The sequence below is a fragment of the Chiloscyllium plagiosum genome, unplaced genomic scaffold (assembly GCF_037043375.1).
Source record: "Chiloscyllium plagiosum isolate Xiang-an unplaced genomic scaffold, Cpla_swu_hap1 HiC_scaffold_34, whole genome shotgun sequence".
Classification (NCBI taxonomy): domain Eukaryota; kingdom Metazoa; phylum Chordata; class Chondrichthyes; order Orectolobiformes; family Hemiscylliidae; genus Chiloscyllium; species Chiloscyllium plagiosum.
Window position 1 is genome coordinate 35027800 of NW_028270172.1, and position 14754 is coordinate 35042553.

The 14754-nt window shown below is 42.6% G+C and overlaps 1 non-coding gene across 1 annotated transcript; it reads left to right on the plus strand.

The window, feature by feature from the left end:
- The first annotated feature begins 13077 nt into the window (after window positions 1–13077).
- On the plus strand, window positions 13078–13149 carry trnae-cuc (transfer RNA glutamic acid (anticodon CUC)). The gene has a single exon. It is a non-coding gene; the product is annotated as a tRNA-Glu (tRNA).
- Window positions 13150–14754: the final 1605 nt, after the last annotated feature.

The window sequence follows — 14754 nt, forward strand, 5'->3', positions numbered from 1 at the left end:
CTCAGTGGCCCTCTGAAATAGCCTAGCAAGCCATTCAGTTGCACCAATTGCTACAAAGAAATGAAACCAGATGGATTGCCTGGTATCGACTTAGGCACCTGAAAAGACAATGGCAGAATGAACCCCTGTCAACCATGCAAAGTCCTCCTCACTAACATCTGGGGGCTAGTGCCAAAATTTGGAGAGCTGAATCACATTTTGGTCAAGCAACAGCTTTACATTGTAACATACGGTTCAGTGAGTATGATTATGTCCCAGACACCACCATCACCATCCCTGAATATACCCTGTCTCATTGGCAGGACAGACCTAGCAGAGATGGCACAGTGATATACAGTTGGGAAGGAGTTGCTCTGGGAGTCCTTAACATTGACTTTGGATCTCATGAAGTGTTATGGCTTCAGATTAAACATGGGCAAGGAAACCTTCTGCTGATTACGACGTGCTGTTCTCCCTCAGCTGATGAATCAGTGCTGCTCCATGAAGAACAACACTTCAAGGAAGCACTATAGTTGGCAAGGGCACAAAATGTGCTTGGTGAGGGTTTTAATGTCTACCATCAACAGTGACTTGGCAGCAGTACTACTGTTGGAGCTGGTTGAGTACTAAAGGATATAACTGCTAGTCTGGGTCGGTGGCAAGTGGTGAAGGAAGAGGGAAAACATATTTGACTTCATCCTCATCAATCTGCCAGCTGCAGATGCATCTGTCCATGACAGTGTTGGTAAGAGTGATCACTGCAGCAGTTCCTGTGGTGACAAAGTTCCATCTTCACTTGAGAATGACCTCCATTGTGTTGTGTTGCACTATCATTGTGCTAAATAGGACAGACTTCGGACAGATCTAACAACTCAAGAATGGGTAACTGTGAGGCGCTGTGGGCCATCAACAGCAGCAGAAATGTATTCCACCACAATCTGTAATCTCATGACCTGCCATATTCCCCACTCAACTATTACTATCAAACCAGGGGATCAGCCTTGGTTCAATGGAGAGTGCAGGAGGGCATGCCAGGAGCAGTACCAGGCATACATAAAGATGAGGTGTCAGCCTGATGAAGCCATTAAACAAGATGACTTGCATGCCAAACAGGATAAGCAGCAAGTGATTGACAGAGCTAAGTGATCAGATCTCAGCTCTGCAGTCTTTCCACAGCCAGTTGTGAATGGTGTTAAACAAATAATTTGAGCACTAGGCTCCACAAATATCTCCAGCCTGAATGAAAGAAGAGCCAGCATATCAGTGCAAAAGATAAAGCTGAAGCTTTCACAGCAATGTTCAGCCAGAAGTGCCGAATGGATGATCCACCTCCTCCAGTGGTCCCCATCATTACAGCCAATTTGATTCACTCCATGTGATATCAAGAAATGATTGAAGCCACTGGATACTGCAAAAGCTACAGGTCCTGACAATGTTCTGGTAATAGTATTGAAGATTTGCACTCCAGCATTTGCTGCTTTCCTAACCAAGTTGTTCCAGTACAGTTACAATGCTAGCATCTATGCAACAATGTGGAAAATTGCCCAAGTATGTCCTATACATAAAAAGCAGGACAAATCCAACCCAGCCAATTACCACTCTATCGGTCTACTCTCGATCAACAGTAAAGTGATGGAAGGTGTCGTCAAAAGTGCTATCATGCAATACCTGTGATGCCCAGTGTGGGTTCCACCAGGACCACTCACCTCCTGACCTCATTCCAGACTTAGTTCAAACATGAATAAAATAGCTGAATTCCAGAAGTGAGATGAGAGTGATGGCCCTTGCCATCAAGGCTGCATTTGACCAAGTGTGGCATTAAGGAGCCCTAACAACACTGAATTCAATGGGTATCAAGGACAAACTGTCTCTGGTGGTTAGAATTATACCTGACACCAAGGAAGGTGATTGTGGTTGTTGGAGGTCAGTCATCTCCATTCCAGGACATCTCTGTAGGAGTTCCTTAGGATAGTGTCCTACCCCAACCATCTTCAGTTGCTTCATCAGTGACCTTCACCCCATTTTCAGGTTAGCGGAGATGTGCTTCCATGATTGCACAATGTTTAGCACCTTTCATGACTCCTCAGACATTGAATCATTCTGTGTTCAAATGCAACAAGGTCTGGACAATATCCAGGCTTGGGCTGACAAGTGGCAAGTAACATCTGTGCCACACAAATGCCTGGCTACGACTATCACCAACAAGAGACAATCTAGCCATTGCCCCTTGACATTCAATGGTGTTACCATCACAATCTTCCACTATCAACATCCTGGAGTTATCATTGATCAGATACTTAACTGGACTCACCACATAGATGCAGTGGTTACAAATTCAGAGGCTAGGAATACTGTGGCGAGTAATTCCCCTGACTCCCGAAAACCTGAGCACCATGTAAAAGGCACAAGTCAGGAGTGTGATGGATCACCACTTGCCTGGGTGAGTGCAGCTCCAACAACACTCAAGAAGCTTGACACCGTCCAGAACAAAGCCAGCTTGATTGGCACTGCATCTACAAGCATTCATTCCCTCCACCATCAATGGTCAGTAGCAGCAGTGTATACTATCTATACGATGCACTGTAGAAATTCACCAAGGATCCTCAGACAGCACCTTACAAACCCATGACCACTTCATCAAGAAGGACATGGGCAGCAGATATACGAGCACCACCACCTGCAACTTCCTCTCCAAGCCACTCACCAACCTGACTTGGAATTATATCACCATTCCTTCATTGTCGCTGGGTCAGAATCCTGGAATTCGCTCCGCAGTGACATTGTGGGTCAACCCACAGCAGCAGGACTGCAGCAGTTCAAGAAGGCAGCTCACCACCATCTTTTCAAGGGCAAATAGGGATGGGCAATAAATGCTGGCCAGACATTGATGCCCACATCCCACTAAAAAATGAATTTAAAAAAACCCCAGAACCTGCAGTGTCCCGAAGAAAGCTATCCATTATAGCTATGATGCTGGCATTCACCTGGCAGTGTAGAAAATTCCCTGGATATTTACTGTATACCCACAAGCAGAACAAATCTAACCAGCTATTTACTGTCCCATCAGTCTACTTTTGATCATCAATAAAGTGGTAGAAGCGGTCATCAAAGCTATGATCAAGCACCACTTGCTGAACAGTAATCTGCTCACTGATCCTCAACTTGGTTCTCCCAGAGCTATTCAGCTCTTGATTTCATTATGCCATTTGTTCAAACATTGACCGAAGAGTTGAATTCCACAGGTAAGGTGAAATTGACTGCTGTTGACACCAAGGCTACATTTGCCCGGGCGTGGCATCAAGCAAAGCTTGAGTCAATAGAGACTCTTCCACTTTTGGAGTCACGGTTGTGGTTGTTAGAGGTCATCACTTCCTGTACCTTAAGGCTAATTAGAGATTCACAGACCAGGATTTCCAGATCCCACTGACTTCTGCCATCTTTCTCCATTTAGAGAAAATGCTGCTTTCCTGTTCTTCCTCCCAGAGTGAACACATTCATATTTTCCCAATTATACTCCAACTGCTAACTTTTATGCCTGCTAACATTACCTATTAGTTCTTTGCAGACTCCTTATGCACTTCACAACTTGCATTCCCACCTAAGTTTGTGTCATCTGCAAATTTAATGACGACTTGCTTTCCACCCATGTTATCAATGTAAATTGTTGAGGCCCCAACACTAATCTTTGTGGAATTTCACTTATTGTAACTTGCTAATATAACATGGACTGTTTCGTGCCTACTCTTCATTTCTTTTTAATTAACCTGTCCTTGACCAATGTTAATCTTATTTTGCTCTGAAATCTTTTGATGTGGTATTTTATCAAAAGCTTTATGGAACCAAAGGTACTGTACATCCATCAGTTCCCCATTATCTACCTTGTTTGTTGATCCCTCAAATCCAATAAGTTTATCACACGTGATTTCACTTTGATCAAGCCATTTTGATTCTGCCTGACTACCCTAAGTTTTTCCAAATGCGTTACCATGACTTCCTTGCCACTAGATACGAGCATTTTCCCATTCAGCTACTTATCCTAATATATGTTAAAGGTAAAGTGGACTGGCCACATAATTACTGTGGCTACAAGAACAGATGGAAGACTTGCCTTCTGACACTGCACAGTCTGTCCACCACCTCCAAGGTAGAGGTCAATAATGTGATGGAATATTCTCCACTTTTCTGGATAAGTGCACCTCCAACAATATTTGAAGTTTGAAACCATCCAAGATAAACGACCCCACTTGACTGGCACCACATCCACTAACATTCACTCCCTACACTACCAATACTCAATAGCAGCAGTGTCCACCATCTATAAGATGCATTGCAGAAATTTACCAAGGCATTTTCCAAACCCATGACCATTACTATCCAGAAGACAAGGGCATCACATACAAGTTAACATCACTACCTGCATGATATTCTCCAAAGCACACCATCCTATATCGCTGTCCTTCTGGGTCAAACTCCTGGAACTCTCGCCGAACTGACATTGTAGATTAACTATGCCAATGGTCTGCAGTGGGAAATGGGATACCACAAGGATGTTCTGCCACAGTTGTATAGGGTATTGGTGGAACTATATCTGGAGAATTGTGCATAATTTTGGTCTCCTTAATAAAAGCATATTTGAATGCCTTGAAAGAGGTTCCGAGAAGGTTCACTTGACTGATTCCTGAATGAGGGAAATATTGTATGAAGTAAAGTTGGACAGGCTGGTTGTTTATCCATTGGAGAATAAAGTCTAAAAGGTGATCTTATTGAAATGTTTTTGGGGACTTGACAAAGTAGTTTCTGAAGGAATATTTGCTCTTGTGGCAGAGAATGGAAGTAGGATGCAGAGTTTTAAAAGGTGAAGAAGTTTCCATTTAAATGGAGATGAGATTAAATGTTTTAAGGGTCATGACTCTCCAGAGCTATGCGGAGGCAGACTTTTTGAATACAAAGTCGTTTGATGAATAAGAGGATTTAAAGTTTCCAATGGGAGGGGAGATATGAAGTTAAAACCACAACCAAATGAGTTACAATTCTACTTAATGGTGAAGCAAACTCAAGGAGCCAAATAGTCTATTCCTGATTTTAATTAGTTTTATATTCGTATGTTCTTCCTCAAATGAAAGTAGTGATGCAAAGTAATTGTTCAATATATTTGCCATTTCCTTATTTTGTTTAACTGTTATTGCCATTACACGTTTTCATTGAGGCTCCAGGATTTAATATCCCTTGCATGCTTTCCATTTGTTTTTTTATATAGCACTTTACTATCTGTTTTTATTACTTTAGCTGTTCTTGGTATCTCCCATTCATAAAGGTTGCACTGTTTTGTAGTGTCTCAATGTGTATTCTTCAAGTTTTAAGTTTTCTCTTGACTCTTTAGTTTTTCATGACAGTTTTATTTTGCCTACTTGAGTTCTTGCATGGTGGCTCAGTGGCTAGCACTGCTGCCTCACAGTGCCAGGGACCTGGGTTCGATTCCAGCGTTGGGTGACTATCTGGATGGAATTTGCACGTTCTCCCTATGTCTGTGTGGGTTTTGTGGGTGCTCAGGTTTCCCCTCTAAGTCCAAAGCTCTGTAGGTTAGGTGAATTAGCCATGTTAAATTGCCCCAGTGTATTCAGAACATGTGGAGTAGCAATGGTAAATGTGGGCTTACAGGTTTGTGATGTGGGTCTGGATAGGATGCTGTTCAGAGGGCTGTGCAGAATCATTGGAGTAAATGGCCTCTAGCTGCACTGTTGGAATTCTATAAGTATAAATTTGTTCTGTATCACATTATTTTTGAACACCTGCCAAAGATTTTCTAGTGCATTTCAAATTAACAGAATATTTGCGCTTGCTATGGACAGTCTGTGTGTAAATACAGTGAAGTCAACCCTACCTAAATCTAGAGTCTTAGTGGTAGACTTTCATTCCTCCATTTCAAACTCTACATTTTATTGAAATTGATATTCGATAAGTGTTCACCTATTAGGGGATCAACTAAACCTAACTAATAGCTCATTACTAAATCTAACATGGCCTGCTTCTTGTTGAATACCCCAGAAGTCAATGCTGGATTTCCAAATTATCTGACAAGTGCTTGTCTGCTTACCTGGCCTATTTGAAAATTTATATCACACAATAAACCACTCCATCACTTTCTCATAGGTTTATCTCATTTCAGCATTTACAAATTTGCACTTTCACAGCTGCTACTGGGGGTCACATTCATATGTCTAGCTACAATCATAAATCCATTTCTATTTCTTTGTATCAAAAATGTCTACATTGCCTACTCACCTCATTAAATTCTGTCATTATTGAAGTACTTTATTACATAAGCTTTTCCCCTTTACAATTCTCCCCATTGCGTTTCATTCCCAAACATCTTGCAGCTATGTCTCCAATGTTTCATATTCTTCAAGGTGAATATGCATCTGCAAATCATTTAATTAGATCTTTAAAATTCCTGCATTTATAAAGAGAATATTTATTTCAACCACACACCTATATATTTCTTTTTCCCTAATGTTTTACTCTTGTATGAGAGAGACTGAAGACATTGAGAGAAAAGTGAGGTAATGAGAGAGAGGGAGCTTGAGAGAAAAGAACAAGTATAGAGAGAAGAGGGAGTATGAGAAAAGGGCAGAAGCAGATTAAAAGAGCAATGCAAGAGAGGAGAACTGAGCTACCAGTTGGCACAGTGGCTCAGTGTTTAGCACTGCTTCCTCACAGCGCTAGGGACCTGAGTTTGATTCGACCCTCGGACAACTGTCTGTTTCGGTTTTGCAAATTCTCCCAATGTCTGGGTGGGTTTCCTCGGGATGCTGTAGTTTCCCTCTACAGTCCAAAGACATGCAGGTTAAATGAATTGGCTGAAGAGCCCCAAAGAGGTCTGGGATGAGTAGGTTAGGTGCATTAGTCATTTAAACATAGGGTAGGGGGAATGGGTCTGAATAGGTTACTCTTCAGAGGGTTGATGTGCACTTGTTGGGCCGAAGAATCCCTAGTGTGGAAACAGGCTCTATCAGAATGTGAACATGAAACTAGAGAGTGAGTTGACAACTGTTTGCACATTCTTCTTAAATATATTAAGGATAGATCGAGAGATGTTTGGATTCTGAAGGTTTTGGTAAATGTTCAAGAAAGTAGAATTGGGATAGATCACCATTTATGATCATACTGAGTGGTCATGAACACTTGAAGAGCTGCGAGCCTTACTCCTGCTCCCATTTACTATGTGGTCATCAGATAATACCAGAGTGGAGGATTGGGGAAAGAAATGAGTGTGACCTCTGATAACCTATCCCTCACCCGAGTTATGTGACTGCCCAAATTCTGTTAGAATTTATGTTTCTTAGTTGGGTATATAACATGACCAGTCATGCCTGTGGGTAGTACATTGTGTAATGGCCTGTTGTTGCATGGGTACATTATATGGCTGCCTGGTTGAGTAATTTATATGAATGCTGATACTCAAATGGATATGTTATGTGACTGGCTGTATTCATGTGAATGTAGTATGTGACCTTGCATACTTAGATGCAATTTTCTGAAAAATATTTGTGATGCAATGAATAATGGAAGCCAGTATAACTGGTTCCTACCCTAAGTTCTACCCACCTGCCTGGATGAGTGTTTTTATGATCATTTGCATGATTCATGTTACTGTCTCCTCTGCCTCAACCTAGAATATTCTGCCTTAATTACTTTGTTCAATGCGATTGTGTGACTGAATATTTAACAATAATTCACCAAAGAATAACCACTATGTTTTGTAGTTCATTTGCAGACTCCACAAACCGTACGTTCAACAGATTACCATCTTGCTACCAGATTTTCCTCTCTCTTATTGATGGGATACAGAGAAGGATCAATCTCAGATCTAATGTATATCGAGTGGCGGTTTACTGACCGCACACTTAATGTTTACATTGTGATTCATGATACTTTAAGAAGGGCGATTGATATAAATTATTTTTATTTAAACCGAGTGATTTACCATAAACAGAATTCATCTCTTGAGTTGTTGAAATTAGAAGCTTCAGACAGTGGTGCTTATGAGATAATTCTAGAATTTACAAATAAAAGTCGCTTCTTTCAATATCAGACCCATGTTGTGGAAGTTCAAGGTAAGGACAATTGATTTCTGTTAAGCCATATTCGGGAAACAGAACTTTCCATGTCTTCATGCTTGTAATTTATAATCTCATTACTTTTTTCCCCGATTAATTTGCTTTTTACTTGCCACTGTCCCAGTGGGCGGCACGGTGGCACAGTGGTTAGCACTGCTGCCTCACAGCGCCAGAGACCCGGGTTCAAATTCCCGCCTCAGGCGACTGACTGTGTGGAGTTTGCACGTTCTCCCCGTGTCTGCGTGGGTTTCCTCCGGGTGCTCCGGTTTCCTCCCACAGTCCAAAGATGTGCAGGGTCAGGTGAATTGGCCATACTAAATTGCCCGTAGTGTTAGGTAAGGGGTAAATGTAGGGGTAGGGGTATGGGTGGGTTTCGCTTCGGCGGGTCGGTGTGGACTTGTTGGGCCGAAGGGCCTGTTTCCACACTGTAATCTAATCTAATCTAATCTAATCTAATCTAATACCAGGTGAATCATTACTTGGGTATCACTTTCTAGTACCTATGCCATTATGTTGGGTGATGAGTTTTATGTCAGTATGCTGGTATGACAAAATATGGAAATCGGCAGGTGCTGAAATTAGCAGCCTGCCAGCCATTTAAAACAAAAATAAGCAGTTAAGATTCTTAAGGCTATTGACCCAATTTTATGCTGCCTATGCCATAATACAGTAGATACGCAGAAAACATGGACAGAAGGAGTTGATATTTCTTAACTGTAAATGTTGCAAAGGTGGATATAAAGGTTGCAAATGGGACTGTGCCTGACTTGAGCAGGACTGGGAAACTGTGCTAGTGCTCATAATTTGGACTTCCTTTAATTTCAACATTTTGTATTCATTCTGTCGTGGAAATTAGATCGACTTGACTCAAATGTTTGCAAGAGCAAAGAAAAGATTTATTTCAGACCTTTGCAAAGGGACCCAAAACATTGGCAAGACGCCTCATGTAAGGGGCGTTTGATAGCTTTCACACACTCCCTTTATACAATAATTCGCTTCCCCTTATCAGCACCTGCATGACCAGAGGCCTGGAACATTCGAGTTGCTTTCCACATATGGAGTTGTTTTTCTCATTTCTTGACTGCTGCCATGGCAGTTTAACTGGCCTTGTGTAAGCCTGCTGTTAGGTCAGTTTGCTTTTACATTTTCTGTTCGTTTGCAAGTACCCCTTGTTTCAGTCAGTCCCTTACTCCTTTGTTCCCCTATGCTTTTATAGATTTCACAATAAATGTTAACTTTCCTTTACACATTCCCAAGATGATTACATCACTGGCTAGGCTGGCATTCATTGCCCATTCCTAATTGCTCCTGAGAAAGTGCTGATGAGCTGTTGTAATCCACATGGTGTAGGTCTACCCAAAAAAATGTCTGACCTTCCCGCAGAATGTGGCAAGTTAGGTGGTGCAACAATCTACATTTTGCAGTACAGGATTTGTGCTGAGCATCACTGTTTGAAAGTGGGCTTATTTCAGCTAGTGACAGGCTCCTTGTTCAGTCAGAAGGGAAAGGAGGAAAGCATCTGCCTTAGATGAGCCCTAAAGTCCAACAAAGTGAGCAACCTGATGCAGAAGAAGAGCATGTGGAGAGGAGACAGCAGCAGGGAAACAAATAGAGGGAAAGGCTGTATCTTCCTGCAGAAAATGTTTAACTAGACAAGGCAGAAATGCAGATGACAAAACACTGGTATCTCCAAAGACTGGCTGTCAAGAGTGACCATCATGATAATCTGTGATGTGCTGGCTGTTAACATTGCATCCAATTGTGTAGATGGACACATGGTAACAGAGAATAAAAACATAGAATCCCTTCAAGTTTTTTGACCCAGAGTCCCCACAGGTCTTATCTTGGGATTTGATGGAATTTCGCAGTCAGCGACCCATCACTGCATCAGGATTGTGACTGATGCTCTGTTCAGGTGTCCACATGGATTTATTTCATATACTGATGACTATGCCGATCAGGCAGAGAGAGCCAGAGGCTTCGACAGTATTTCTGATTTTGCAAGGGTGCATGGTATAAGTGCTTGTGCTTATGTGTCATTTAAAGTGCCTTCTAGCCAGGACATTTATAAACAGGAAGGGATGACATTCCCTTAAAGTACAGTTGGTGTATGTTCTTAAAGGAACACACACCAACTGTGTCCTATCTATATTTGTCTATCAGCCATGTTGCTGTGAATGGCCTATGTGGAGTCAATAACAAATGCTGTACAGGGGCACAAATCATTGAAACACAATCTCCTTTTGTACAATCTAGTCCAATTAAATCAAAATATTCCTGCTTTTGATGGGCAGATGATAATGCACTTGCAACCAATTAGACCGCATTCTTGGAATACCAACCAACAGCAGTGAGAAATCCATTGTAAGGAGAGACATCCAGGAGCAGAACAGAAAGGCTGTGAACTAGAAATTGGTCACAGTTATCATTTAAAGGTAATCCTAGGATGGCAGTATAGTATCTGCAGCACAGTTCAATTGGTTTACGTCTATATGACACAAATGTTACCTTCCACTTAACTGACACACAGCCTGGATACTGTCCATGTCTTGTTGCATTTCGACGTGGACTACTCAATATTTGAGCAGTTGTGAATGATGTTGAACATTGAAACAACCTTTAGTGAACATCCTCTCTTCTGGCTTTATGATTGAAGGACACTCATTGATGAAACAGCTGAAAGTGATTGACCTTTGGATACTGCCTTGAGGAAATCTGCAGTAGTGTCCTGGGACCGATATGACTTACCTCCAACAGCAATCTTCTTTTCTACTCTGTATTGGTCCAACCAGTTGAGAGCCTTCCCCTAATTCCTGTGGAATCAACCTGTTCAGAAGTTATTATACACCTTTGGGGCAGGTAGAACTTGAATCTGGACCAATTGTCACCACATCACTCCATTGTCAATTATCAGTATAGTGATGGAAGGTGTTGTTGATAGTGCCATTTTGCAACATATGGTCACGAATACCATACTGATTAATGTCCAGTATTATGCCCATTAGTTGATTCAGTATCTCACCCCTCGATCCAAACATGGAGCAAAGACTTGAATCCCAGCGATGAAGTCAAGACTGGAGAGTTTATTGGGCTCTGGCAGTACTGAAACAGTAACAGTGGATCTTAGCACTGTTTAAAAAGGGCGGTAGACAAAAGGTGGGGAATTATAGACCAGTTGGCTTAACTTCTATGGTGGGGAAGATGCTTGAATGTATTAGGAAGGAAGAAATAGTATGACATCTAGATTAGAATTTGTCCCCTTGGGCAGACGTAGCATGGGTTCATAAAGGGCAGGTCATGCTTAACTAATCTTTTGGAACACTATGAAGACATTACAAGCACGGTACAGGGACCCAGTAGATATGGTGTATCTAGATTTCCAGAAGGCCTTCGACAAGGTGCCATACAAAAGGCTGCTGCATAAGATGAAGATACATGGTGTTACAGGTAAAGCATTAACCAGGACAGAGGATTGGTTGACTAACAGGAAGCTAAGAGCGGGGATAAATGAGTGCTATGCTCGTTGACAATCAGTATCTAGTGCTGCAGCTCAGGGATCTGTGTTGGGACCGCAGTTTGTCCCATTTACATAGATGATTTGAAGTTGGGGACCACGTAGCGTGTGTCAAAGTTTGCAGATGATGCTAAGATGACTGGCAGAGCAAAATGTGCAGAGGACTGTGAAACTTTGCAGAGGAACATAGTTTAAGTGAGTGGGCAAAGGTCTGGCAAATGGAATACAATGTGAATAATTGTGAAGTCATCCATTTTGGTAGGAGTTACAGTAAAAAGCACAATTACTTGAATGGTCAAATGTTGCAGCATGGTACTCTGCAGAGGGACCTGGGTATCCTTGTGCATGAATCACAGAATGTTGGTCTGCAGGTACTACAGGTAATTAGAAAGATAAATGGAATTCTGTCCTTCATTGCTAAAGGGATTGAGTTTAAAAGCAGGGAGGTTATGTTGCAGCTGTACAGGGTGCGAGTGAAGCCACACCTGCAGTACTGCATGCAGTTTTGGTCTCCTTATTGGAAAAAGGATGTACTGACAAGAGAGGATGCAGAGGAGGTTCACTAGGTTGATTATGCACGGTGGCTCAGTGGTTAACACTGCTGCCTCACAGCGCCAGGGACCTGGGTTTGATTTCCGCTTCGGGTGACTGTGTAGAGATTGCACATTCTCCCCGTGTCTGCGTTGGTTTCCTTTGGGTGCTCCAGTTTCCTCCCACAATCCAAAGATGTGCAGGTTAGGCGAATTGCCCATGCTAATTTTCCCATAGTGTTAGGTGCATTAGTCAGCGGGAGATGGGTCTGGGTGGGTTACTCTTTGGAGGGTTGGTGTAGACTTGTTGGGCCAAATGGCCTGTTTCCACACTGTAGATAATTCCAATCTAATCAAAATAAACATATAAAATTATGAAGGGAATAGATAAGATGGAAATAGAGAGGATGTTTCCACTGTCAGGTGAAACTAGGACAAGAGGGCATAGCTTCAAAATTAGGGGGAGCAGATTTTGGACTGATTTGAGAAGGAACTTCTTCACCCAGAGAGTTGAGAATCTATGGAATTCCTTACCCAGTGAAGTAATTGACGCTACTTCAGTAAATGTTGTTAATGGTAAGATAGATTTTTTTTTTGAGCAATGAAGGAATTAAGGGCTACAGTGAGAGGAATTGAGACCACAAAAAAGATCAGCCTTTATCTTATGGAACGGTGGAGCAGGCTTGAAGGGCCAGATGGCCGACTATTGCTCCTAGTTCTTATGTTCTTATCCAGTCTGTAGTACCTTGTTCATCCTGTCTTCAGTGCACTGAACTTTCCAGCTGTCTTACTCCCAGAAATAAGTCTTTGCTTTATTTTCAGGGAACTGCCTCAATGGAAGAATCTATCCTAAGCTGATAACAGAAAACCAATCAATTTCTGGAGAGGCTTGCTTGCTTCCAATCACACACACACTCCTTGTGTTCTGAATTATCACTCCCTGGTGGTCTAGTGGTTAGGATTCGGCGCTCTCACCGCTGCGGCCCGGGTTCGATTCCCAGTCAGGGAACCAAGTTTTAATGGGCGGCACGGTGGCACAGTGGTTAGCACTGCTGCCTCACAGCGCCAGAGACCCGGGTTCAATTCCCGCCTCAGGCGACTGACTGTGTGGAGTTTGCACGTTCTCCCCGTGTCTGCGTGGGTTTCCTCCGGGTGCTCCGGTTTCCTCCCACAATCCAAAAGATGTGCAGGTCAGGTGAATTGGCCATGCTAAATTGCCCGTAGTGTTAGGTTAGGGGTAAATGTAGGGGTAGGGGTATGGGTGGGTTGCGCTTCGGCGGGGCGGTGTGGACTTGTTGGGCCGAAGGGCCTGTTTCCACACTGTAAGTAATCTAATCTAATTAATAACAAGCTGGAACCCACCACTACAATTAGCTTTCAATTTACTTTTTGCTGCTTTGTTTGTCCTCCCCTTGGCAACCTTGGATCACATGGTGTTTCTTGGAAGCTAATGATGTTATAATCAGGAAATCAACTAACTGTTTAGGATATTGTTCAGTTAGATCTTAAAATAGACATCACAGAAGTGACACTGGTGCCCAGAAATAACCACTTGTACTATAATTAACTACCTTGGAGATACATATTTTGTGGCCTTATTGATAGTCACCAAGCTGACAATTCAGCAATTCTGGTATTGTGTTGGAGGACACAGCACTAGATCGCTTTTAAACCCATCAAATCATTTTAAACACAAATATCTGCAACTGTGATGGCTGAGCTTGAGTGGCAACAGGCTGAGCTTTCAGTTCAGATCTTGGGTCATTTCTGTTTGTGGTGCAATGAAAACTTTCAGTCATTGTCTCATGGCTGGATTTTAGATTCTGACAGGGCCAAGGGGGCAGAATGGGAAATGTGCAATCTGCTTATTCCCACTTCAGCCATTTCTGCACAGTGAACCAAGTGTTGGCTTATCAGTTAGTGTCTGCTCAGTGGCAAGGCGAGCTGATCAGTGCTGGTTAGAAGGTTTCTGTATCCATTTGGGAATGCAATATGGTACATTCAATGATAAAGCCAGAACAGCAAGTGCCTTGTGGGATTCTGGATTAGTGGTGCTGGAAGAGCACAGCAGTTCAGGCATCATCCAAGGAGCTTCGAAATCGACGTTTCGGGCAAAAGCCCTTCATCAGGAATAAAGGCAGTGAGCCTGAAGTGTGGAGAGATAAGCTAGAGGAGGGTGGAGGTGGGGAGAAAGTAGCATAGAGTACAATAGGTGAGTGGGGGAGGGGATGAAGGTGATAGGTCAGGGAGGAGAGGTTGGAGTGGATAGGTGGAAAAGGAGATAGGCAGGTAGGACAAGTCCAGACAAGTCATGGGGACAGTGCTGAGCTGGAAGTTTGGAACTAGGGTGAGGTGGGGGAAGGGGAAATGAGGAAACTGTTGAAGTCCACATTGATCCCCAGAGACCTAGTTTTGAATCCCGTTATGGCAGATGATGAAATTTGAATTCAATGTAAGTCTGGAATTAAGAGTTTCATGATGGCCATGAATCCATTGCTTGTCAGGAAAAACCCAACTGATGTCTTTCGGGAAGGAAATTGCCACCCATACATGGTCTGGCCTACATGTGAATCTAGACTGAAGGCAGTGTGGTTGACTTTTATTTACCCTCAGG